General features: G+C 38.9%; 1 long non-coding RNA gene across 4 annotated transcripts in view; it reads right to left on the reverse strand.

Annotated features, from left to right (window-relative positions):
- LOC110259291 (uncharacterized) overlaps positions 1-27,198 on the reverse strand; it is a 177,245-nt gene that overhangs the window by 35,266 nt on the left and 114,781 nt on the right. For all 4 annotated transcript variants that reach the window (XR_014837190.1, XR_014837189.1, XR_002341549.2 and 1 more), the window contains one exon: positions 17,241-17,300. This is a non-coding gene — a long non-coding RNA (uncharacterized LOC110259291). The remainder of the gene's footprint in view (positions 1-17,240; positions 17,301-27,198) is intronic.

The following is a 27,198-nucleotide window of genomic DNA, read 5'->3' on the forward strand; positions in this document are numbered from 1 at the left end:
ATAATGGGCATATAGGTTTAGCGCTTTCCACAAGAGATAGTTTGTAGAAAACCAAGTCCTAACATGTAACAGTCTTTTTTTTCCCACTATAAAAAATTAGAGAAATCTAAAAGTTAGAGAGATCTAAAATTTCCTGAGCCCAATTTTGCTCATGACACAAACCCTTCTTTTCTTCCTGTTTTTGCCAAAGATCCCCTGCATTTCAAAGGCCCCCAGACCAAAGACGATGCTCACAAAGCATTGAGAAGTCCCCAGTTTCACCCAGTCAAGAGAGGCCACCCTGTTTGGCAGTGCTCTTGAGTTCACACCACCAGGACTGGGAAGACAACATAAATATGGGAATACAGGGAACAGAAGACAAAAGGGTGAGGCCTGGAATAATCTGGATATCAAATGCCAACTCTTAAAACACAGGGCCAGTTGAGCAAAAATCCTGGAGTTGGGTTCTCACTCATCAGCCTTTGGCCTCTGGATAAATATGTTATAGACTCCAGGGGCCAGAGGGTCTTTCTAAATCGCAGATCAGATCATGACCCTGCTTAAAGACTTCCTGTGGCTCCTGGTGACCTCCAAATAAATGCAACTCCTAGGCAGGTGAACAAGGCTCCTGCTTGCCTCTGCCCCTTCACAAGGGGCACCCACACATCTCAAATCCAGGCATACTGACCTTCTTATGGTAACCCAAGCATGTGCCCTCTTGGCCTCACACAGCCTGTTTGGTTTCCCCTCCCATCATCTTCATCAAGCAAGCTCTTTTTTTTTTTAATAATGATTTTTATTTTTTCCATTATAGCTGACTTACAGTGTTTTGTCAATTTTCTACCGTACAGCAAGGTGACCCAGTCACACATACATGTACACATTCTTTTTTCTCACATTATCATGCTCCATCACAAGTGACCACACATAGTTCCCAGTGCTACACAGCAGGATCCCATTCAAGCAAGCTCTTACTCATTCTTCAAGACAAATAGGAATGTTCTATTAGACCAGAGGTTCTCAAACTCTTTGGTCTCAGGACCCCTGTACACTTTTACAAATAACTGAGAACTCCAAGATTTTTTATTTATGAGGGTTATATTTCTTGATATACACAGTGTGTTTTATATTTTATATAAATTTTATATATTTTAAATATATTTTTTGATTTTGTTTTTAATCCCTTCCATAGCAGTGACAATGCCAGATCCTTAACCTGCTAAGCCATGAGGGAACTCCCCAAAAGTTTTTAAAATATTGAATAGCTCATTAAAAACATCATAAATTACACATTTGATGAAAATCAACTATTTTTCAAAACAAAACATATTTGGTATGCTTTTGCAAATCCCTTTACTATTAGGAGAAGACAGCTGAATTCTCATATCTGCCTCTGCATTCACTCTGTTTGGATATGTTCTTTTGGTTGAAGTGAATGAAGAAAATCTGGCCTCACAAGTATGAAATTGAGTTTTTAATTAACCTTTTCATGTAACTGTGTATTTTATTCTTTGACATAATGCCCACACTAGACAAATAGTTATTTCTGAAAGGTTAGTTGCAATGTGGAATTTGATACTATTTCGCAGCAATTTTCATACTCCGTTAAATTAAAATCCATTGGTCTACCTGACCCTCTGAATGGATGTTTTATCCATGTCTGATTTTATAACCCTAGCATTGGTCATTTGGAAAATATTGGCCTAAGTTAATTAGTTAGGTAGTTTACTACTAAGTAGTTAACTAAGTAGATCTTCCAAATGTTTACGCATTTCACTATGCAACACCGAAACATCATTCTCACTGATTATCACCACTAATCTTACTGAAAGAGTCTTTTTATTAGGACATATCTCAATATGTCAAGTTCATGATAGGGGAGGGAATACAGTTTTCTGAAGTTTTAATTTTTGCCTGGAATCTCAAATTTTATCATTAGCAACAAACACTGCCAGTTGTTTCCCTTGAAGTGACAGGCTCACTTCATTCATTTACAAGAAGATGTCTGTCAAGTACTAAAGTTTGAGTAAACATAGTTTGTCAGTCACTCTTTCAAGGAAATACGGTGTTTCGCAAAAAAGCCGCTAGTTCAGCTCACAACCTGGACCATCACACAATGCTCTGCCCTGAGGCGATCATCATGCCTACAGGAAGAAGTGCTTTACACATACTTCCCAGGTCACTGCATGGAATGTTCAAAAGACATGTATTCAATACTATTCAGCACTTCATCATTTTAACAGCTTCGTCAAAGAAATCCTTAAATGAACCTGGAATATTTGGTTTTCCTGTAAGTGTGCAGTGGTGAAGAAAGACTGTGCTAGCAGTACCAGACCTTGATTCATGCTAAGCCTACAGTTTTATCACCAGTTTTTGTACCATCAGTGAAAATAGGTTTGACCTTACAGAGCCTCTCTGAGAACTACTGCACTGGACTATAGACTATGTCCAGGGCTGGTATTAGCTTGCAAGAGCTGGCTATTAATTTTACAGGAATTTGTGCAAACGAGTTGATGTCATGTTAGCTATGTGATATCAGCCAGGGCAGGAATGTTTATTCCACAGAAATCATCAGACATTACAAATCAGGGTCTTTTTTTCCTTCTTCTGGAGAGCTGACTGTTAACCATCTACCAGGACATCGCTGCAGCCCTATTTCTTTCTGAGTCAGTTGCATCGGTCCTGCCATATCTACGTATTTGGTGAAAATCCGTTAAATAGATAAGAGTAAATGATTCAGTCAATCTATTGATGCCACCTCCTCCCAGCGGCTTTCCTAGGATCTCCAGGCAGTCAATCTCTCCTCTGCGTTCTCCCCATTTAATATTCTTACACTGATTACAGTGAATTGTAATTATTCTACCGGTTAGTTTTCTCTGCCTGTCTGAGAACATCTCAAGAGACTCTCTCCCATGAAGTGGCAAGACAGCAAAGCTGTTCAGCATAGGTACTATCCTGCTAAATTGCCTGAGTTCTAAACTTGATTTTGCTACATGCTAACTCCAGGACCTGGAACAATTCATTTTGCCTCTTTGGACTTTATGATCAGAGTTGAGATCACGTTAGCTCTTCTTCCCAAGAATTTTGGAGGGAATTAAACAGGTTGGTATTTGTATGAACATTTGTATAAATGTTTATTACTTCTACCTCATCTCTTTCTTCATCCATGCTGTCTTCCCAGCATCTGGTCTACAGAAGACGTTTATTAACTATCTTGTGAATGAATTCCATGTTTCAAACATTGTACCAGTCACTATTAGAGATATGAAGACAAATTAACCCTGGAATTCTAATCTCAAGGTAGTTTACAAGCAAACACACATATAAGTAATCATAATGGGAAAGGGAGGAAGAGGAAAGCTCCCAAAGAGGGTAAAAGCGAAATGCTTAAGGTTGTGAGAATGATGGAAAAGAGTGAAAGTAGTCCATGGGCATAAGGAAATGGTGAGAACAGACAACTTTCAGAAAGAGGAGTTGTCTGTAATACTTGGTCAGTGTTGCTGCTATGACATCCAAGGGAGAGAGGCAAGATGAGAGTGTTTTGAGTACAAGAATGGGGAATTCTATTGGGAGATAGTTAGAATTTAGCACATTTTACCTGAGTCTAGATGAAATAGCTCTCAGGATACTTGCAGGATATCGAGAGAATACCTCTTTAGTCTGAGTTTCTCTGCTTGTAAAGTGGGAATCATAACAGTCCCTGCTTTGGAGGGTGTTGTGTGTGGCATGTAGTAAATACTTTATGAGTGTTAGCCACCGTTATTATTATTGTTTGTTTGAATTATTCTATGCTTACCTTTTAACTTCTAACTACTATTTTACTTTTGCAGGTACCTTAATGACCAGAAAGAGGGTAACCTGGATTAATTACCAGTATCCTAATCATTAGAAAATACTCCCTCTTTGTTGATAGAGGTTTATAAAGAAGTTTTTTTTGGGGGGGAGGGGGATTTGGTTTGGTGACATAGTCCCCTAATGCTTGAATGTCTCTGGATTAACTGGTGATTCAATTCCATTAACTCCTTTTCTGAAAATCTTGGGCCAGATAAATTCAGGATTCAAGTTTTCTTTTTTTTAATTTGAGAATTATAATAGCTAACATATACTACACATTACATAAAACCCTCAGCAGCACCTCATAATCAGACATAATAACATTTTGGCAAAAACAAAAAACAAAAAAAACCCACTGATGTTTGATAGGATAGAAAGATTTTAAGAAGCCTTGCATCAGTTCATGCCAGGCTTCGCTGTCAAATAAATTCTATAAAACAACAACAAAAACCGGAGTTCCCATCATGGCTCAGTGGTTAACGAATCTGACTAGGAACCATGAGGTTGCAGGTTTGATTCCAGTGGGTCAAGGATCCGGTGTTGTGGTGAGCTGTGGTGTAGGTCGCAGACGCAGCTTGGATCCCACGTTGCTGACTCTGGTGTAGGCCAGCAGCTACAGCTCTGATTCGACCCCTAGCCTGGGAACCTCCATATGCCGTAGGAGCAGCTCCAGAAAAGGCAAAAAGACAAACAAAAAACAACAAAAACCTTTGATTTTCTGAGCTTTGGGAACTTCAGAATCGCGGAGGAGTGTGGACTATATTAGGCTTTGGGCTGGCAGAGCTGGGCATCTGACTCTCTGGTTGTGACCGCTCCTAGGAAAGTGCCCAGCTGCAGCCATTTGGCATCTGACACCTGTTGCATGTTCTGCAGGTAGGCTGTACAGGGTCCATCCCTCTGGAGATGGGAGAGCAACTCATGGCCTCAGGCCACAAGGAAAAAAAAAAAAAAAGATGGGCCAGGTGCAACTCCCAGATAGCGTTAGCCTGACGCAGCCTAGAAAGGCAGTGATAAGCAGTGAATCATGGTGGGTAAAACTCCCTCTCATGGCTTCCCAGCCATTTCTCAGGCCCTTCCCCCTGTGGGGAAGGAAGAAAAGCTCCTACCAGAGGCCACTCTGGTATGGCTGTGTATGCCTAAACACCCAATGGCCGGATTGATTAATGTCATATCTTTAGTAGGAGTTCCCGGCAGACCCACCACAGGCCTAAAGATGGCTCCTGCTGAGCCCCCAGCATGAGGACAAACGGTTAGGCTAAGAGTGCAAGCTGGCATGAATAGGCCTAAATTAGGCCGGGCCTAATAACCCGTTTACTAACACCTGTATTAGTCTCCATCACTCGGGGCGAACCGCTGTCGGACAAGCTGTAATCCCATAAGCTTTTCATTTGCATACCCCTCATTAGCTGATTAAAACTTGAAGAAGGCAGGTTTCTGCAGCTGGCGGGCCCATTCCTTCACACACCGCCTGCCTGGGTGGTTTGGGTAATGAAGTCATGTGGGTGGATGTGAGGTTTATATGTATGGAAGGGATTAAGAGTATTAGAATTTGTGTGAGCTGATGTTGCCATATTCTCTGCACGGGAGCCCAGTAATTGGATGGGAGGAGAAACGGCAGACCCATTAGTTTTTTCTGTTTACTCAGGAGCAGGGTGCTAGAGATTCAATTTTGCTTTCTTTGGCGCCCTCGCCTTTGTGAAGTGGGCCTGCTTTGTCTCCTCCGGCCCTGAGCACCTCCAAACTCTGGCCCCGCTAAGGCGATTCAGCCACAAAGGAGAGACGTGGGTGCCTAGGGGCCCAGGGAAGAGAAAATACAGCCCTGACTCAAGTACTACTTGAAGGCAGTCCCGTCCCGCCTCATCCAATCCTGGGAGAGAGATCGAGAGATAATTGAAATTTATCAACACTTCTGGGGCCTTTTTTTTTTTTTATTAGTTCTCCACATTTGGGATTAACAATCCTCAGCATCAAACACGCCGCAGGCTCCTTCTTTGGGAAATGAATGGTTAGAGATTTCGGAGATTTAACCAAGCAATTGTTGTATTTGCTGGGTTTGCATAATTTTAATAGACAAAAAATAACACGAAGGGGGGAAAAAATCCATTTCCTGTGCTGTTTGTACAGCTGGAGACAGAGCTCCTTGTGCTCGGTGATGTCAGAGAGGCACCATTGTCTGGCCCCTCACCCGACCATGCGGACCCGCCAATGTCCTTCACAAACCCGGAGCGGGCAATTCTGCAAACTTTGAAGCTGAACATTGTCTCCAAAGTGCAGGAGGCGCCACAGACAGAACGATGTTTATTCATCAGCAGGGCTGGGGTTTGCAAAGCCTGGACATGAGGACTCCCACCAGCAAAGGGTGCAGAAGAGAGAGGTGCATAAGCAGGAGGCCAGAGCTTGAAGCCAGAGAAGAGAGGGAGAGAAGGTGGATGGGGATGTTTTATTTTGCATCCGTAAAAATGCTGGAGAAGGCTGGGAGAATACTGCCACTCAGACTCTGTGAAGGTTTATTTTATATTATCAGGTTTTTTTATTAAAAGCCCCAGCCCTCGACCACCCGCCCCAAATTCTGATGTGGAACTGAACTCTACAAATAGTTTTTACCACCTGCTGAACTATTCTCTTTCAATTGGGTTTATATATTTTTTAATATCTTTAATGAAGGACAATAAAACAAAAATCAAACAGCCACCCAGGGCGAGTCTGAGGGTCAGAGTTAGGTCATTTGCAGGATTTTTAGCGAAATCATTCAGCAAGATCAAGGAATTCAAATAAGACCCCTATGGGCAACAGAGAGAGAAACTGCAGTACCAGTTGTTATAAAAGGTTTCCCACAGCAAAAAGCAAATCCTTAAAGACAAAACACCAAGCCAACAATCCAGGAAAACAAATAAAATACCATACAATAACTATTCTATGGGCACTTTTATGTATGTTTTACCAATCAGTAAAACAAAAATTTGCCATTTCTACTTCCCTCTGCCTGTATGATTTTAGTTATTTTTTCCATTCCTGTTAAAGCAATTGGATTGCCTGTGCTTGATGCTCAATTCCGCTAACATTTTGGAGTCCATACTCATGGCTGTGTTTAAGGGAGGTTTAGAAAGAGGCTCAGGCAATAAAACAGCAAGATTTCAGCCACTACCCAGCATTACCAAATGGGCATTAAAGGAAATGTGGTTAGAAAGGTAGTGAGGAAAAGGGAATAAGAGCAAGTTCTATCTGGGCATACATAATGATTCTTGAAGACAGAGGTTCATCAGATATCAAGAGAAGGATGAATCGTAAAGGTCCTCAAATCCAATTGTGCAACCGACACTCTAAATCCCCTAGAGAAGAATTTAGTACACCTCCTTATCTGTTCCAAGCATTGGGACCCATCATCTTCTTCAATTTTTACGATTTTAATCTACAAGTTTGATGTCCCAGTCACTCGAATTCCCCTCAAACTTATCTTTGCATAATAAATCCTCGGTGGGGAAGGGATTTAACATTTTTCGAGCACCTACTTATACCACACAACAGATGCCAAACATGTACTATTCTGTGAAGTGGGAATAACTGTTCTCACTAATAGGTAATAAAACTGAAGCTCAGAGAGGCCAAGCAATGTGCCCAAGGACACACAGCCTTTAAAGAGATCAGCCTAATTCCTACTCCAAACCTAGTGGTTTAAAACAACCACTTTATTATTTCTCATGATTCTGTGGTTTGGCTTGGGGGGTTATGCTGGTCTGGGCCGGCATGGTGGAGCTGGAAGGTAGACCAAGAGGAGGGTCTCACTCACAGATCTGGGCTGCAGCTGGGGTGGCTGGGACAGGCGATCTCCCTGGCAGTCCATCTGGCAGGAGGCTGATGCAGACTTGTTCAGACAGAGGCAGCCTTTCAAAATAGCGAGGGCAGAAGCTGCAAGACCAACTGAGGTCTAGGCTCAGAGCTCATGGTTACTTCCCTTTTCTATTGATCTAAGCAAGTCACAAGGCGGGCGTTCCCGTTGCAGCACAGGGGGAACAAATCCAAATAGTATCCATGAGGACACAGTTTCGATTCCTGGCCTCTCTCAGTGGGTTAAGGATCCGGCGTTGCCGTGAGCTGTGGTATAGGTCACAGATGTGGTTTGGATCCTGCTTTATTATGGCTCTGTTGTAGGCCAGCAGCTATAGCTCTGATTTGACCCCTGGGAACTTCTATGTGCATTGGGTGTGGCTCTAAAAAGACGAAAAAAAAAAAAAAAAAAAAAGCAAGTTCAAGGCCATAAACAGATTCTGCCTATTGATGAGAGGAGTTGTAAAGAATTAGGGGCCATTTGCAACATAGGGTCTGTGGTTTATGCTCTTTCCTCTCAAACCAGACAGTCCTATGTTCCAATCTTAGCTCTGCTAGGTGTTAACTGTGATGCCTTGGGAAAGTGAACGAATCTCTTCCTATTAACTCAATTGTAAAATGAGGATAATAACAGGACATTTTTGGAAGGGTATTTATAGGAGTTCTCTTGTGGCTCAGTAGGTTAAGGATCCAGTGTTATCTCTCCAGTGGCTCAAGTCGCTGCTGTGGTGTGGGTTTGATTCCTGGACCGGGAACTTCCACATGCCACAGGCATAGCCAAAAAAATAGGATATTTATGAAGATTGAGTGTATGGATATATATAAAATACTTAGAATACTGCCTGGTACAGACTATACAAGTATCAATAACTATTATTGTTGTCAATTTTGTGAACCCATATGTTATCCTGCCTATCTCAATATTTACTAATGTTTAGTACATACTAAGGCCTAGGGACATTAAAAAAAGGAGTTGGTGGGATATATGCAATATTTATTTACCACCTGCTTATGCAGGCTTTATGCTGGGTGCTTTACATTTTCATTTAATTCTTATAAAAATCCAGTAGGGTAGGTGTTATTCCCCTGGTTACAGGTTACTAAGGTAAATAAGACATGGTCCTGGAGTTCCTATCATGGCTCAGCAGTAACAAACCCAACTAGTATCCATGAGGATGTAGGTTCAATCCTTGGCCTTGCAGAGTGGGTTAAGGATCCAGTGTTGGCGTGAGTTTTCGTGTAGGTTGCAGACGTGGCTTGGATCCCGAGGTGCTGTAGTGGCTGTGGTGTAGGCTGGCAGCTGTAGCTCTGATTCAACCCCTAGCCTGGGAACCTCCATATGCCATGGGTGCAGCTCTTAAAAAAAAAAAAAAAAAAAAAAGAGAGAGAGAGAGACATGGTCCCTTTCTTCAAAAAGTTCACACTCTGGTACCAAAGGCATTATCAAAAAAATAACATTTATTTGTTTATTTCACGACACACTCGTGTGCATTATTAACTCACTGGAGCTCAGTGGCAGTTTTGTCATCCCTATTAAGTGGCTGCTGAAGACACTGGTGTGCAGAGAAGGTAAGCACCAGACAGGCTGGCAGCCAAGGTAGAGAAGAGCCTGCTGTCTTCTGCCCTCCACTGCAGGTTTGTTTGTGATGCCCCCAGGGTCTCCTTTATTAAAATCAGCATGTGCCATGTGAGGAGGAAAGTTGCTAAGAAAAACTTGACCAGAAATTGGTAAGAAAAACTTGGCCAGACAGCAAAACAGCCAAATGAGGCATAAAATGGTCAGCCCTCGTGCATGCCACACCCCACCCCACCCCCGAGTCATAAAGCTTAGAGTTGTTGGCTGAAATCATTTTTGGATGTGGTGGCCTATTAAGCAGATATGGCAACACAAATGGGCCATGGCCTCAGGACTAGGGCTGTAGAGCTGAGATCATAAAAGGAAATTGTTCTAAAGCCAGCTTCGTTTGTGATCAGTTCACAGATACGAAGCAATAAACAAAGACTAGGATGGTCACTATCAGGCCAGATGGGAACACCAGGGATCCTCCACTTAACTTATGGTATCACAGCTCCCAACCAAGACTAGACTGCTATCTGTGGCTCCCTTCGAACACTGGAGGGCACTAACATAAGCCTTCAGAAGGAGCAGGGGTTGGAATCCAATGGACCTGGATTTTGATCCTGGTGGTACTTCCATGCACTGGGTAAGTCCTTCGCTTTGTGGGTCTCGGGGTCTTCTTCAGTAATAAGAGCAATTCTATCAGTGTGTGACTGTGTGAGGTCTCGCACACTGGGCACCTAGCACAGTGCCTCGCCTGTGGTCAGCTCTTACTGGTAAAGGTTCGTGGCCTCTGGGGATAATTAAACAGAAAACTGAAGGAAACTAAATCCTGAGACAGTGGGATTCCAGCACCAGCTCTGTAAAGACTACCTCTGGACATCTCTCAAGAAAGATTCAAACAGCCAACCTTGTTTAAATTAATCGTATTCTGAGTTTTCTGTCACCTGCCGCCAAACCTATATAAGATACTGGATGGTGAAATGCCTGGCACTTAGTAGATGCTCAATAATTTCAGTTTCTTTTTCATCTTCCCGAGCAAGTCCATTCTTGTTACCATCATTGGAGAGCCTTTCTTAAATTCAAATATGGAACAACAAATTTCATAGACGTGCTCATTTCAAAGTCATTCACGGGATTCTGATGAAGGTCCAATGAAATAATTCTGTAAAAGTGCTTTATATGTTGTAAAAGTCTATCTAAACAAGAAGCCTCGAGATGCTTCCTGGTACAGCCATACCTTTCTCACCAGCCTCATCCTTGTCCTTGCTCCCTTCTCCTGACCATCCCAATCCCCCCCTCCACACACCTATTTTCCAGCCCCACCAAACATAATACCTCACACACTAGGTCCAACTTTTTTTAACCGATGGCAGAGAAGAACAAGTACATCTGGAGACGAAGCCTGAAGCGACTTTACAGAAAAACCCAAAATTTCTTGGAAGTACTAATTTTAGCTTAAAACATTAATTTAAAATTTCATTCTCTTCCACTATATTCTCCTATTTACATTACTAAGACAAAACTATTTAAATCACTCAAGCTGGAGTAACTTGGGACTTTCAGAACTGCCCAGACCCAGATCTGAGAAGGAAGCCCAACTGTGTCACATCTCTGTCTTCAGTGCTGTTTCTTCTGCCAGAAATGCCTTTCCTTGAACTAGGCCCTCCTAGCTTCCTCTGTATAAGTGTTCTTGATGCCTTTAAGTAGACTTAGTTACTCTCTAGCACGTGGGACATCTCCTTACCAGCATACTTAAACAATTATTTCTAAACTTGTTTTGGGGGTGGGCTCTTTAATGGGGAATGGGCTGTCTCCTTCATTAGTCTACAGCATCTTCCAGGAAAATGACCATCATCTTGCGTGATTATCAATCTACATCTACCATACTTCCCTCCTCCTTAGGGCCTGGCACCATGCCTCACCCGTAAGAGAAGCTCAGTCAAGACCAGAGAGGATAAATAAATGAATGTTCAACAAGTAAGTCCAAAAGGGGCAGCTTTGGGGACCTTCATCTCAGATTTCACCCACCATGCACTGTCCAGTTTGGCCTGGGTCAAGGCCAGTCATGACCTCTTCCATGTATGTGGCTAACGACACTTCTACACTGGGCCCTGAAACTTTCTACTTGTACAATAGAAAGATAAAGGCAACCACTTCCAACTCAAGGCAGCCCAGCTAGGAAAATCCACTGCCCATGTCCCAGTGGTCTCTGAAACGTCAATACCATGAAGGTTGACGCTAAGCCCCACACACCCCCACGTTATCAAACCCCCTTTTGCTTCATGTTTTGTCTGGTCTGTCAGCACCATTTACTGCCGAGCAGGTCCCTTATCTTTATTGATCACTTAATTTATCTTTTCTTAACTTCCCTTGCACCGTCTGGTGCCGTGTGTCCGTCTGTTGAGGCTGTCATGACTGGTTTGCTCTTGAAATAATAGGGGCAGCAGGTGGTGTGACTAAGTCGACCCTTGGCAGAATGGAGGATCATTCCCCGTCCCTGTCTCAACCTGCCAGTGCGTCTACACCCTCCCAGCTGTTCCACATTAAAGCAGTCAACTGTGACTTTACAGTCCGAGTTTTACACAACTGTTTTACAAACCGGGAAGAGGGTCTTTTGTCGCAAATCCTTTGTCAGGCAGCAGAATGGGGGGAGGGGGGACAGAAAGCCAGTTCAGAGACTTGGTGCATTTTAATGACTATGCATATAGATGCATACCCCTTTGCTTTGGTAAAGGAGGTGTGGGTTGGGGGTGGGAGGCTGGCTGGGAGGAGAGAGAGCAAGCTGACTCCTTGCTCTGGGGACAATTTTGTAAGAGAAGCAACTGCTCTTTCAACACTTCCTTCAGCTTCAAACAGACCCTCTTACTCCATGAAAGCCTTATAAAGTGAAAATAAGTGCAGTTATTTAGAGTCCTGAGTCTTAGCATCAGTACCCTGGGGGCAAGTGTTCTGCAATTGAGAAAACAGCAAGAAAATTATGCCTTTGGGACTCAGATGTCAACTGTCTTTATGATTTGGAGCTTGTAAGCACATGTGAGAAGAAATAAGACTAAGTGAAAAAAAAGCACAGAGTTTTGAATCGGAAAGATACAGGCTCTAAAGTTAAGGGATTTTTTTACATAACTCTCTATTAACAATATGGTATATTAAAATTTCTATTTCTCTTTGCAAACAATGCAACAGACAGGATTAATATACAGGTAGCTCATACAACTCAATATCCAAAAAAAATAAACAATCCAATCAGAAAATGGGCAGGAGACCAAAATAGACATTTCTCCAAAGGAGACATATAGATGGCCAACAGGCACATGAAAAGATACTCAATATTGCTAATTATTAGAGAAATGCAAATCAAAACTATAATGAGGTATCATCTCATACAGGTCAGAATGGCCATCACCAAAAAGTCTATAAATAATAAACACTGGAGAGGGTATGGAGAAAAGGGAAACCTCCTACACTGTTGGTGGGAATGTAAACTGTTGTAGCTGCTATGGAGAACAGTACGGAGGTTCCTTACAAAATTAGAAACAGAGCTACCATATGATCCAGCAATTCCACTCCTAGGCATATATCTGGAGAAAACCATAATAAGAAAAGATACATATACCTCAATGTTCATTGCAGCACTATTTATAATAGCCAAGACATGGAAACAAACTAAATGTTCATCAACAGATGATGAGCTAAAGAAGATGTAGTGCATACATACAAAATGAAATATTACTCAGACATAAAAAAGAATGAAATAATTCCACTTGCAGCAACACGGATGATCCTAGAGATTATCATGCTAAGTGAAGTAAGCCAGGCAGAGAAAGACAAATACTATATGATATCACATATATGTAAAATCTAAAAAGTGATACAAATGAATTTATTTACAAAACAGAAACAGACTCACAGACATGGAAAAAAAAAACTTATGGTTACAAAAGGGGAAAAGGATATGGGGGATGGATAAATTAGGATGGGATTAACAGATACATACTACTATATATAAAACATATAAGCAACAAGGATTTACTCTACAGCATTGGGAACTACATTCAGTATCTTGTAATAACCTACAATGGAAAATAATCTGAAAAAAAAAATATAGAACAGGATCATTTTGCTGTGCACTTGAAACTAATACAATATTGTAATTCAACTATACTTCAAGAAAAATCCTATTTCTTAAGATAGACATCTCTTACATGCACCCCTATGTTCACTGCAGCACTATTCACAACAGTCAAGACATGGAAACAACCTATGTCCATCAGCAGATGAATGGATAAAGAAGATGTGGTAGATATACACAATGGAGTACTACTCAGCTATAAAAAAGAACAAAATAATGCAATTTGCAGCAACATGAATGCAACCAGAGATTTTCATACTAAGTAAAGTAAGTCAGAAAGAGAAAGGCAAATACCATATGACATTACTTAAATGTGGAATCTAAAATATGGCGCAAATGAACCTATCAACAGAATAAGAACAGACTCAAAGACATGGAGAACAGACTTGTGGTTGCCAAGGGAGCAGGGGAAAGGGTGGGACGGACTGGGAGTTTGGGATTAGTAGATACAAACTACTACATTTAAAACGGATAGGCAATGACGTCCTGCTGTATAGCACGGGAACTATATCCAATCACTTATGACAGAATGTAAGAGAAGATAATTTGAGAAAAAGAATGTATATATATGTATGACTGGGTCACTTTGCTGTACAGCAGAAATTGACAGAACGTTGTAAATCAAATATAATAAATTTAAAAAAATCTTTGATATTTACCTCTGTGAAGTGGTCGATTAATCAAAACATTTAGATAATTAGAATTCACATCTCCCTCCCTCTCTCTCTCTCTGCACACCACACCCACACACTGAGCACACCTTACATTTTAGTTGTAAGCTAAAAGCCAAGGAAAAGATGATAAACTTAATTTTGTGAAAAGAGTGCATTAAAGTCAAGAAACCTTTCATTCTCTCTTGTTGATACTAACCAGCTGGTTGAGTTTAGGCATATTACTTAAGGATTATGAGCTTAGTTAGGAGAAATCCTTAAAATTTTATCAGACTGAATCCATAAATATATAAAATATTATACATCATGGTTAAATAGAGTTTATTCCAAAAATGCAAGTCTGAGTCAACATTTGAAAGTTAATCAGTCATGCTAATGGACTAAAAACAAAATGCTCTATGGTTATACTAAGATGTAAAAAAAAAGAAGAGGAAAGCCCTTGACAAAACATATATTCATAACATTTTTAGCAAGCTAGGAATAAAAGAGGACTTTCTCAACTTTATAAAAGGCCATCTCTGAAAAACTTAGAGCTAATATTACACTTAGAGGTAAGAAACTGAATGCTCTTCTTGCTAAAACCAAAAAGAAGGCAAGGATGTTTGCTCCCAATACTATTATTCAACTCTGTACTAGAGATTGTAAAATCAGTGCAACGATGCAAGTAAAAAAAATAAATAAATAAAATGCAAACAGCTGGAAAAAACTAAAACTGTCTTTATTTGCAGACATCATGGCCATCTAAGTTGAAAATCCTACAGAATTCTGAATTTTAAAAATGCTAGTAGAAGTAATGAATGAATTTAGCAAGATTGAAACATACAAATCCATATACAAAAACTGATTGTCTATAAACTAAAACAATCAGAAATTAATTTTTTAGGAGTTCCCTTTGTGGCTCAGCAGTAACAAACTCAACTAGTATGCATGAGGATGCGGGATCAACCCCTGGCCTCACTCAGTGGGTTAAGGATCTGGCATTGCCATGAGCTGTGGTGTAGGTTGCAGATGTAGCTGGGATCCCTTGTTGGTACGGCTGTAGGCCAGCAACTGTAGGCCAGTGGCTACAGCTCGAATTAGACCCCTAGCCTGGGAACTTCCATATGCCATGGGTGCAGCCCTAAAAAGCAAAAAACAAACAAACAAACAAACAAAAAATGAAAAAAACTTACTATATTGTTACACTAACAAACACAGTGAAGTATTTGAGGAAATACAGACATACAGATCTGTGGTACAGAGGTTCTACAAATATGCCCAAGATAGACAGTCAATTGATTTTTGACAAAGATATCCAAGTAATTCAATGGGCAAAGTATAGTCTTTTCAGTAAATGACGCAGGAAAGTAGAACACTTATATGCCAAATAAAACAAAATAACATTTAAAAAAGTCTTAATTCTTACAACATCTACAAAAGTCAACACAAAATGGTCACAGACTTAAGTTTAAAGCCTAAAATTATAAAATTCCTAGAATAAGGTATGGGAGAAAATCTTTGTGATTTTATAGTAAGCAAATACATCTTAAAACAGACACAAAAATACGAACCATAAAAGAAAAAAAAAAACAGACTTAATACAAAGTTAAAATTTCTGTTATTTAAAAGGCAGTATTAAGAAAATGAAAAATCAAACCATAGGCTGGGAGCAAATATTTGCAAGAATGTCTTGAATACAGGTTGTCTAAAGAATGCTATAACTTCATGATAGGGAAAAATCTTTTTTAATTGGTAAAAATTTGAACAGACACATTACAAAAGAAGAGATGTGGATGGCTGATAAGCATATGCAAAGATGCTAACCTCATCAGTCACTAGGGAAATGCAAATTAAAACCACAATGAGATACCAGTTATTAGAATGGCTCAAAGAAAACAAAGCTGACAATAGCAATTGCTAGAGAGGATGTGGAGCAAGCGAACTCTCATACATTGCTGGTAAAAATATATAATAGCATTGTCACTTTGGAAAACAATGCGACAGTTTCTTATATGGTTAAAAATGTACTTACCATATGACCCAGCAATTCCAATTCTAGCTATTTAGTCAAGGGAAATGAAGATACATGTAAAAATAACAATATATGCAAAAGAAATATGTAAACAAAACCTGAATGGAACTACTTATAGCAGCATTATAATCACTAAAAATTAGAAATAACCCAAATGTTCATCAACTGTGAAAGGGTAAACAAGTTTTGTTACATCCTTACAATGAAATACAACTCTACAATGAAAAGAAATGAACTACTGATTCATGTAATGAGTATGATGAATCTCAAAAGCATTATGTTGAGAAAAAGAAGTCTGACACAAAAGGTTACATGCTGCATGGTTTCATTTATATGAAAAAATTTTAAAGCAAAACTAAAGCAATAGGGTCAAAGTTGGTTAGCATGAGGCAACTTTGGGGGGATAATAGAATAATTTATACCTTGAGTGGTTGGTGGTTATGCAACTGAATACAAAGCAAAACTCTATGTAAATTATACCTAAAAATTAATTTATTTTTTTAAAGTGTTATGGATGATACTGCCTATAAAATTCTGGAACAAAACCGATACAGGGATAAGTCCACCTCAAAAGGACCAGGTATGCTTATGCAGCCACAGCAACATGGGATCTGAGCCGCATCTTTGACCTATGATGCAGCTTGAGGCAATGCCAGATCCTTAGCCCACTGGGCAAGGCCAGGGATCAAACCCACATTCTCATGGATACTAGCCAGGTTCTCAACCCACTGAGCCATAATGGGAACTCCCAATATTTGTCTTTTAATAAGAATCTGTGAATGCTATGGAAAAGTACCAACTAGTTAGTAAATATGCTGTCAGAACAGGTAACAGTTGTAGTGATAAGAATAATAAGATGCCTCAAAAAACCAAAACATGCAGAGCCTATTAAAAATAATTGTCAAACTTTATTAAAGAACAGTAAGGAGTTCCTGTCCTGGCTCAGTGGTTAACAAATCCCACTAGGAACCATGAGGTTGCGGGTTGGATCCCTGGCCTTGCTCAGTGGGGTAAGGATCTGGCATTGCCATGAGCTGTGGTGTAGGTTGCAGTCACGGCTTGGATCCCGCATTGCTGTGGCTCTGGCGTAGGCTGGCAGCTACAGCTCCGATTAGACCCCTAGCCTGGAAACCTCCATATGCCACGGAAGCAGATCTAGAAAAGGCAAAAAGACACACACACACACACAAAGAACAGTAAGTAAAAACTTGAATAAATGGTGAGACCTACCTAGCACGTCCTTCAGTGATAAGGCTGATTGTTTAAGATGTAAATTCGTCTCATATTAACCTATAAATACAATGAAATTTCAATAAAAATTCCAGTTGGATATTTTAAAATTTCAAATATAATTTTAAATACACCCAGAATATTAAGCTCTAAAAACACACTATAATACTTTGAAAAAGCGTTATAATCTGTGTAAAGGGCAACATGTTTGTTATGCAAGGTATTAGAACATATTATAAAACCATAGTGGTTAAAACAGTGTGGTACTGTGTTAACTACTTTCATATTCAGAAATATAGGAAAATATTTGGAACAGAATTAAAAGTTCAGAGACATACCCAAGTATACAATTAAGTATATTAATATGTGATAAAGGTGCCATTTTTAAATGTTTTTTATTTTTTTATTATAGTTGATTTACAATGTTCTGTCAATTTCTACTGTACAGCAAAATGACCCAGTCATACATATATATACATATTCTTTATCTCATATTTTCCTCCATTGTTTCCATCACAAGTGAGTAGATATAGCTCCCTGTGCTATACAGCAGAATTTCATTGCTTATCCACTCCAAATGCAATAGTTTCCATCTACTAACCCCAAACTCCCAGTCCATCCCACTCCCTCCCCTTCTCCTTGGCAACTACAAGTCTGTTCTCCAAGTCCATGAGCTTCTCTTCTGTGGAAAGTTTCATTCGTGCCATATTAGATTCCAGATATAAGTGATATTGTATGGTATTTGTCTTTCTCTTTCTGACTTACCTCACTTAGTATAAGAGTCTCTAGTTCCATCCATGTTACTGCAAATGGCACTATTTTGTTCTTTTTATAGCTGAGTAGTATTCCATTGTGTATACGTATACGTCAATGGACATTTAAGTTGTTTCCATGTCTTGGCTATTATGAATAGTGTTGCAATTTACATTAGGGTACATGTATCTTTTTCAATGAAAGTTTTGTCTGGATATATGCCCAAGAGTGGAATTGCTGGGTCATATGTTAGTTCTACATTTAGTTTTCTGAGGTACTTCATAGTGTTTTCCATAGTGGTTGTACCAATTTACATTCCCACCAACAGTGAAGGAGGGTCAAAGGTAGCATTTTAAAATAGCAAGGAAAAGGTCTAAAGTCCATTAGTCAATAAATGGAACTAGGACAACTGGTTAATCATTTGAGAAAAAAGTTAAATCTTTACTCCTTATGATATAGCCAAATAAACTTGAAATGCATTAATTATTTAAATGTAAAAGATAAATATTCAAATAATCATAGAGTGGAAAAGGACTTATGATGTTGACTTCTTATACAGATCTATGAGGAAAGGTTCAGAGATTAATATACATATCGTTAAAACTTCCATGAGAAAAATATAGGAGTTCCCTGGTGACTCAGCAGATTAAGGATCTGGCATCATCACCATTGTGACAGAGGTTTAATCCCTGGCCCAGAAGCTTCCATGTACCATGGAAGTGGTCAAAAAGAAAAGAAAGAAAAATATAAACAGCATTAAAAGAAGCAAATGACAAGAGAAAACACATTTGCAGTATGATAGATTACCAAAAGAAAAATATTTTTCTTATAAATTAATGAGGTAACCATTTAGCAGGAAATATAGGCCAAAGATAATGAGGAATTCATAATATAATTTACAGAGACAGAAAATACACATAAGAAAAGATATTTAACTTACTAGTAATCACATAAATGCAACTTAAAATTTGAATTTAAAAAAATTTTATGGATACTGCCCTCAGTTTCTTTGTTATACTGATGGATATGAATTCATACAATTTTACCACCAGCTAATATAATACTTAGATGATACCCACCAAACCTCAGAAATATTTATATCTTTGACCCAGAAATTTCCCTGCAAGGATCTGATCTTATAAAAAACATTGTTCAAGTGTGCAACTGCAAGGATGTTCAAAAGAGTACTATTTATAATTATGAAAACTTAGAGCTGAAATATAATAGAAGGTTGGTTTAAGATTTTATGAATGTACACACAATTGAACTGCATCCTTTGCAAACATAAAAAAAAATTGATAAACAGAAACCTCAGCTGAATAAGACCAGAAGAAGGAGCTCTCATGCTCCACAATAACTGCAGAGCCCAACAGGAAGAAGACCGACCTCCTCTTCTTTCCTGCTAACAACATAGCCAATGAAAAGCCACGAACTCTTTGTTTACTCCCAACTTCCTTTTCCCCTCTATAAAAGCATTCGCTGTCTCTTGCTGTGCAGAGGATTTGCTTGTGGCTTGCCATGGCTGCAGAGCCTTAATTACAATTCTTCGTTGATCTCAAGTACCCCCATTGTCTTGGAGAAATAGCTAGTTTTAGGTCAATGCAACCATTAAAATGATACCATAAATATATCATAGAAAGATGTTCAAGTAGAAAAGCAGGTGTGCCATGATCCCATTAAAGAAAAAAGAGTGGAAGAATACAGGCTAAAATGTTAACAGTGATCTTCCTTCCTTCCTTCCTTCCTTCCTTCCTTCCTTCCTTTCTTCCTTCCTTCCTTCCTTCCTTCCTTTCTTGTATCTGCATTATCTAAATTTTCCAGGGAGTTCCCATTGTGGCTTGGCGGAAGCAAATCTGACTAGCATCCATAAGGACACAGGTTCAATCCCTGGTCTTGCTTAGTGGATTAAGGATCTAGTGTTGCTATGAGCTGCAGTGTAGGTGGCAGATGTGGCTTGGATCCTGAGTTGCTGTGGCTCTGGCATAGGCCTGAGGCTACAGCTCCAATTTCACCCCCAGCCTGGGAACCTCCACATGCTGCAGGTGCAGCCCTAAAAAGATGAAAAAAAAAATTAAAAAAGCAAAGAAAAAATAAATTAGTTTTCCAAAGTGAAAATTTTCACTTAAAAATGATTGAATTGGTTTTATATTGTTTATCTTACCTGTGTTATTCACATGCTGACTAACTGTAATAATTACCTTCATGCCTATATGATTCTATATGTCAAATTAGGGCCATGTTCTTATCAAATTAGGGCCATGTTCTTATCATACTGCATTCTAAATATTTAGCTAACTATGTGTCTCCAGCAGCCTTATTCATTTTTATTATGTAACAGAATATCTTGCATATGTGATGAATAAACATTTAATTGGAAAAACTGGGTAAAAATTGAACTGATATATCACCAAAAAAAAAAAAGACTGTGATGACAAATTCATGAAAAGATGTTCACTTTTATTAGTTATTTAAAGAAATACAAATTAAAATCACAGTGATATGCTATTTCACACTTATTAGAATAGAATGGCTGAAAATATGTTTACATGACAATACAGAATACTGGTAAGCAATAAACTCCCATACTGCTGGTGGGAATGTAAAGTGGGAAACTATTTTGGAAGTTTTTCTTATAAAGTTAAATATACAATTACCCAAAGACTCAGCAACCTCAGGTATTTACTCAAGAGATATGAAATCATGTATCATGTATGCAAATGTTTACAGCAATTTTATCTATAATCGGCCAAAACTGGGGTCAACTCAGATGCTCATCCACTGGTGAATGGATAAACAGATTGTATGTGCCTCATGTAAATGGAATACCACTCAGCAATGAAAGGTAATTAATTATGGATACATGTAACATTATAGGTTGATCTCAAAATCATCATGTTAAAAGTGAAAAAAGCTAGACACAAATGGTTACATCATACATGGTTTCATTTATATGTCATTTTGGAAAAGGAAATATCATAGCACCAGAAATCAGATCTGTGGTTGCCAAGGACTGGGAGTAGTGGGGAGAAGGGTTTATTTATAAGAGGGCACAACAGAACCATCTGGGATGATGAAATAATCTATATTTTGATTGACTACAGGATGGTACACTTTGCACTTACAAAACTGTGCACCTAAAATGGTGAATTATGCTGTATGTAAACTATACCTCAATAAACCTGACTTATACAAATAACATTGAAAGATGCAATGTTCACTTAAAGTGTGCATATATGTGTTAAATGCAGGGAATTGCTATTTCACACATAATTTTAAATTCTGTTATGATTTAGGAATGGCAAAAAGTTATAAGTGTGATAGTCATGCTATATGTTAATAGCCAACAGGCACATTTTCAATGAACTATATGGTTTTGAAATTCTTTTCTTTTATCTAGGTTGTTTGTCTTATCATATTAATGGAAATTTAATTACTATCTGTTGAATCTAATAAACATTCCAATTTGTGTTTTATATGTCTTTGCTTTCTTCATTTCATTTGTCTGTTATTTCATTTAGCAAATTCATGTGGCAAATTTAAAGGTCTATTATAGATTAGGAATAAAAAGGAAAAATTGGCTCTTCAACACACATAATTCTAGAAGCACTATTCTAAAGGCAGGGTACAGGAGTGTGTGTGTGTGTGTGTGTGTGTGTGTGTGTGTACTGTTCTCCTTGTAATTGATTTGGGTCACTGTTATCCTGCAGACCCAATCTCTTCATAAGCAAGTAAGCTTATGAAAGTCTACTAGGTCTCAAGTACAAGATCATTTCCCAGTTCAGCTCTATTGGCAATCTGTGACTAATTCTCAACTCTTTCTGAAATTTGAGGGGAAAAGGTATTGGCCACATCTAAACTCAATATGAAGATCCTTCCTGTTTTTTTGTTTGTTTGTTTGTTTTGCTTCTTAGGGCCACTCCTGTGGCATATGGAAGTTCCCAGGCTAGAGGACAAACCACAGCCACAGCAACAAAGGATCTTAGCCGCATCTGCAACCTACACCACAGCTCATGACAACGCCAGATCCTTAACCCACTGAGCGAGGCCAGGGATCAAAGCCGCATCCTCATGGATCCTAGTTGGCTTTGTTAACCACTAAGCCAACGAAGGGAACTCCCCCTTCCAGTTTTAAAATCTTAAGATTCTACCAAGGATCTATAAATAAACAATGCTCAGGGTGTTTTCCAGGGTCACTGCAAACAGAGCAGTCTCCTTAGGTTAGTCCTTTTCACCAATCCTGGACACTTTGCCTCAACTCAGCCAATGGTAGTAGGTAACAACTCTCCACTGGGCCCCTACTCAGCTCTATAATAAGGTAGTCTGTCCCCTTGAAGCATTTATAGCTCATCTTCTAATAAGAATTACACTTCAAAATGATGATCCCAAAGCCAGTAAGACCCAGAATTATCAAGAAATATTCAATTGTGTTTTCTTCCTTAGATAACAAAATGGTACCAGAAATGCCAGAAAAATTACATATTTGCAATAATCAAAATCTAAATGTTCATCAACAGATGAATAGCTTAAGAAGATATGGTACATATATACACAATGGAATACTACTTAGCCATAATAAAGAACAAAATAATGCTGTCTGCAGCAACATTTGGAACTAGAGATACTCATACTAAGTGAAATAACTCAGAAAGAGAAAGACAAATACCATATGATATCACTTATATCTGGTATCTAAAATACGGAACAGATGAACCTATCTACAGAACAGAAACAGACTCACAGACATGGATAGCAGACTTGTGGTTGCCATGGGGGAGGGGGAGAGAGTGGGATGGACTGGGAGTTTGGGGTTAATAGATGCAAATGGTTATATTTAGAATAGATAAGCAAGGAGGTCCTGCTGTATATCACAGTGAACCATATCCAATCACTTATGATAGAACATGATGGAAGATAATATGAGAAAAAGAGTAGACTGGGTCACTTTGCTGTACAATAGAAATTGATAGATTATAAATCAACTATAGTTTAAAAATATAAAAAACACAATAATCAAAATAAATAGCTCTGTCTTTAAATTGCAGTAAAATAAGCATTAATTTTATCCAAACACTGAACTCCTCAAAGTTTTTATTCCTACTAAGGTTTTCACTGCCCATTTGGAACTGTTATCCAAAAAGGATAAAGCCTCCATTCCTACAAAACTGCAAAACTGCTTCAGGCAATTAAGTAATTTGATTTTGACACACCTTTTTTTTTTCTCCTGTTGTCTTAGATTTCTAAATTAAAATTTTTCTGTATTTACTTATTTATAGGTTCTTCAGTTGAGATAATAAACAGAGCTTTAATTTCCTCTGGTGTGTAGATACTTTCTAGCAGTGCAATATTATATGTATATAGAGACCCTGATTCCTAGGGGTTTCCTCTGCTGAAATGTGGAGGCCAGGACCTTAACAGATAATGATCTAAATGGTTTTCACTTTGAAGCTAATAATTTAAAACCCAGCCATCTACAAAGAACTTCTCTCTAGTAGTTCCCCTTGTGGCTCAGCGATAACAAACCCAAATAGTATTCATGAGGATGAGGGTTAGAGCCCTGGCCTCGCTCACTGGGTTAAGCATCCGGCATTGCAGCGAGCTAGGGTGCGGGTCAAAGATGCAGCTTGGATCTTGTGTGGCTGTGGCTGTGGTGTAGGTGGCAGGTGCAGCTCCGATTCAACCCCTTGCTTGGGAACACCTCCATATGCTGCAGGTGTGGCCCTAAAAAAAACAAAAAACAAAACAAAACAAAACAAACAAAAAAATTCTTCCTAGAATTTTTCTCCCTAGGAAAAGATTTGACTCGCCTGATGAACACATGCACTTCCATTTATTACAAAATGGGAATATGTAGCATCACACTTCCTTTTGGCTTAAGCCAAATAACTTTGTCTCTGAGTCATAATCACTCAATTCTTCTTCTATATGAGTTTTTTTTAACTTCTTTTTCTGACTTGCAACTTTATTTAAGTTGCCTCAGAACTTCAGTGGAAGTTAGCAGGCATACAAGCACTCAAAAGTAAACATTAAATTAATGGCCATTTAAGAATGGATTCTATTAGGTCCTTCCACTCTGTTCACTACTATTTTGTATAACTACTGGATTTTGATGTCTTTCAAGGACCCAGTTTTATTTCTTTTAATGAAATCCATGGAATGATAGAACCAGGTAGAAATATTTATTAAGGTAAAATTAGATAGCATTTATTCTTCCTCTAATAAAATCAGAAATAAATTTTAAGGTTTCTGAAGAGAATTTTTAAACAAAAATTTTAAATTCTGCAAGCACCTAAAACCAGGTAGTGGGTCATAGTATTCTACAAGGAAATAGGAGTATGAAAATTTGAAATTAGTCTTGAAGAGAAAAAATTCAAAATCATATATAAGATATTTGAACAACATGGGTAATAAGCAACACGTTTTCCTAAAGACAGCATCACAAACTTTAACGTATAACCAAAATCTGGAGTTCAGGTTTACCCCTGAATACAATCTCATCAATTGTATCTCATATTTCCATCAAATCTCATATTTCCAATATTTCTTACACCCCTGCATCAGTAATAAAACAATGGGACAGGGCATTTAAAATGTCTGCCATCCATTCTGAAAGCTGGTCTTTTTCTATACATCTTCCCTTAAAAGTTCTCCAGTTGGTATTATTTACTGTGGTCAGGAGACCAAATAGCAGGCTCTCTCACCTCAGGGTCCCAGGGTGTAAATTAGAGAGAAGGCACAAGTGAACTGAGTTTGGTGGTCATTTGATACCCTGATGGACATTTGCCTACCTCACAAAAGCGTCTGTACAATTGGGCTCAATTTGTCACAACTGACAGTTTCTGCTCTAAAGAGCCCTGGATCTGGAGTGGCACAGATGTTACAGTTTTTCTCTTCCCTCAGTTTGGACCACAGAGACAAAATTCACAGAGTTAAAAATAATTCCAAGCCATCTGCAAAACTCCAAACACGTGCCTTTTCCTATCTCTTTTTTTCCCCTATCTTTTTGATGTTGTTCTGATCAGTTTCCTTAGCATGAAAGCCACTGTCAGATTCAACCAGCAGGAGACCTAGGTGGACACAATCATTTTGTGAATCATCAGAAGGGGATCCAAGCTCTAAAAAAATCCAAGCTGAGAGAACATCTCCAGAGAGGTCTCTGAGCTTTTGGAAGGCACAGCCCAGCCTCACTGCCTGCTGTATCCCCCCACAGCATCCAACTTGGTGGATCACGCAGTAGATCTGTGAATGTTGCATGGAATTGACAGAGGAGCTTGATATGTTGTCTTAAATGCCTATGAGCCCATTTCACTCAAGTCTCCTTGCACTAGTGTCAAAGAAAGGCCGATTTGTAAACTGTCATCTACAGCAGGGCCATTAGAAGGTACAACTGCAACTGATTCTTGTGACCAAAGTCATCAAACTCCTGTGTTTGTTTGTTCCCAGAAAAATGACTGAGGAAAACAAAAATTGTTGTGTCGGCACCTTGCAGTGAATACAGTTTTCATATAATTGTCTTAAGAGTAATTGAATCTGTCCTTTAACAACTCACAAATTACCTCCTGACAACATGAAATAATAGACTTTTTTGTTAAAAGGAGAAAGCTTGTGCAGACCAAAGGTTAAACAGGTCTTTTCATCATGATAAATCACTGGTTAATGAGGTCACTATTGTTGGGTATTATGACCATTCCCTTTAATGCCATTACCTCCTGGTTGTAAAGCTGACACTACTAATGGTCTGCATTCTTTGAACTTTTCCACAATATTGACTGGCTTCTCTGAGCAGATGTTCTTGCCTGTGATTGCAAGGCAGACGACAATTCTTAGTCAAGGAAAGAGCTTCAGGCAAGCTTATGGAATCCAGACGGTCTTGGCATTTGCCAAGAGGAGGTACAAGGCAGCAGAAAAAAAGAACTGGAGTTTTAATTCTGTGATGACAGTATCCATTTGCCACAGTCCCTAAGGTGATATGATAAGGCAACTAGTAGCATCAGAGAACTTAATGCATGGTCACTCACTAGAAATAAGGTGGAAAGTGCAATTAATATTTGAATGACTTCTTACACAGTACAAGTGTATACATCATCTCAAGGTGATCCTTACACAAACCCTAAGTGCCATATATTTATTACCACTTGTAGGTAAGGAGAATGAGAAGCTGTGGAGAAATCCTTTTCCTAGGTCCTGCAGCTACTAGATGATGAGGAAACACTGACCCCAAACCTCACACTCTCTCATACGCCACCCCACCAGGAGAAGTAGTGAACCAATTATGCATTGGACTCTAGTAAGTATTAAGAGCCACTTCAGATGTTTCCTCCAGAAATGACAATTCCACAGCGGAGTAGTTCTTCATTTGCACTCAGTGACTGGACAGAAATGGAACTAGATAATTTTCACAAAAGAAAAGATTTTTGAGATCAATTACATAGGGAACAGAGGCCCAGAGACAGGTAACTTAGCAACCCTTGAAGCCAGATAATGAATAAAGATATCATTAATGTCATATCTGCAGAATGGCTTTTAGGGCACATTTACAAATTTTTGAATCACAACGCCCTTCCTTTATTTTTGTTGTTGTTGTTGCATTTTTTAAATTTTATTTACCTGAATCAGAAAATTAAAAACTGAATTCATACAGCTAAATGAAATCAGATATGTACAATGCCTTCCAAACACACATGATTAGCATTACATAGGCAGGATACCCCAGTAGTTTGTCATGAACTTTGCAGCCTATTCAACATCTGATGCCCACTGCCTTTGTGAAACAAGAAAAAAATGGAACAGTGCAATTGCAATCCCTTGGAGAGCTGGTAGACACTCAATTGAAAAACATGTGAATGAATTTATACCATTCTTGTTCCATAAAAATTTAGAGCACTGAAGTAAATGACATGCTTCACTTTTTGAGTTGCTGAGAAAGCACTTTTCTCATAGGGCGATAAATCTAGAACACCAATGTTTGCTCTTTTTTCCCCACATAGTAAATCACATCGGCAGTGTTAGCCCATCTTTGCTACTTCAGTCTGAGTCCAGCCAACAGTTTAGGTTTGTGTCACTTTTGAGTGATACTGATGAGATTCAGAAAGGATTAAAAAAAGACACTTAAAGAAATAAGGAAGCAAAAGAATAGTCTGTACCCAGCAATCTAAGGGCGGATACCATATTCACTTTTACAGAAGGCATTCAATCCATGTTTGTGACT

Source organism: Sus scrofa, chromosome 2, assembly GCF_054392235.1.
Source record: "Sus scrofa isolate SSC_HxYL_T2T_F1_AM1 chromosome 2, Sscrofa_HxYL_maternal_Yorkshire_Landrace_v2.0, whole genome shotgun sequence".
Classification (NCBI taxonomy): domain Eukaryota; kingdom Metazoa; phylum Chordata; class Mammalia; order Artiodactyla; family Suidae; genus Sus; species Sus scrofa.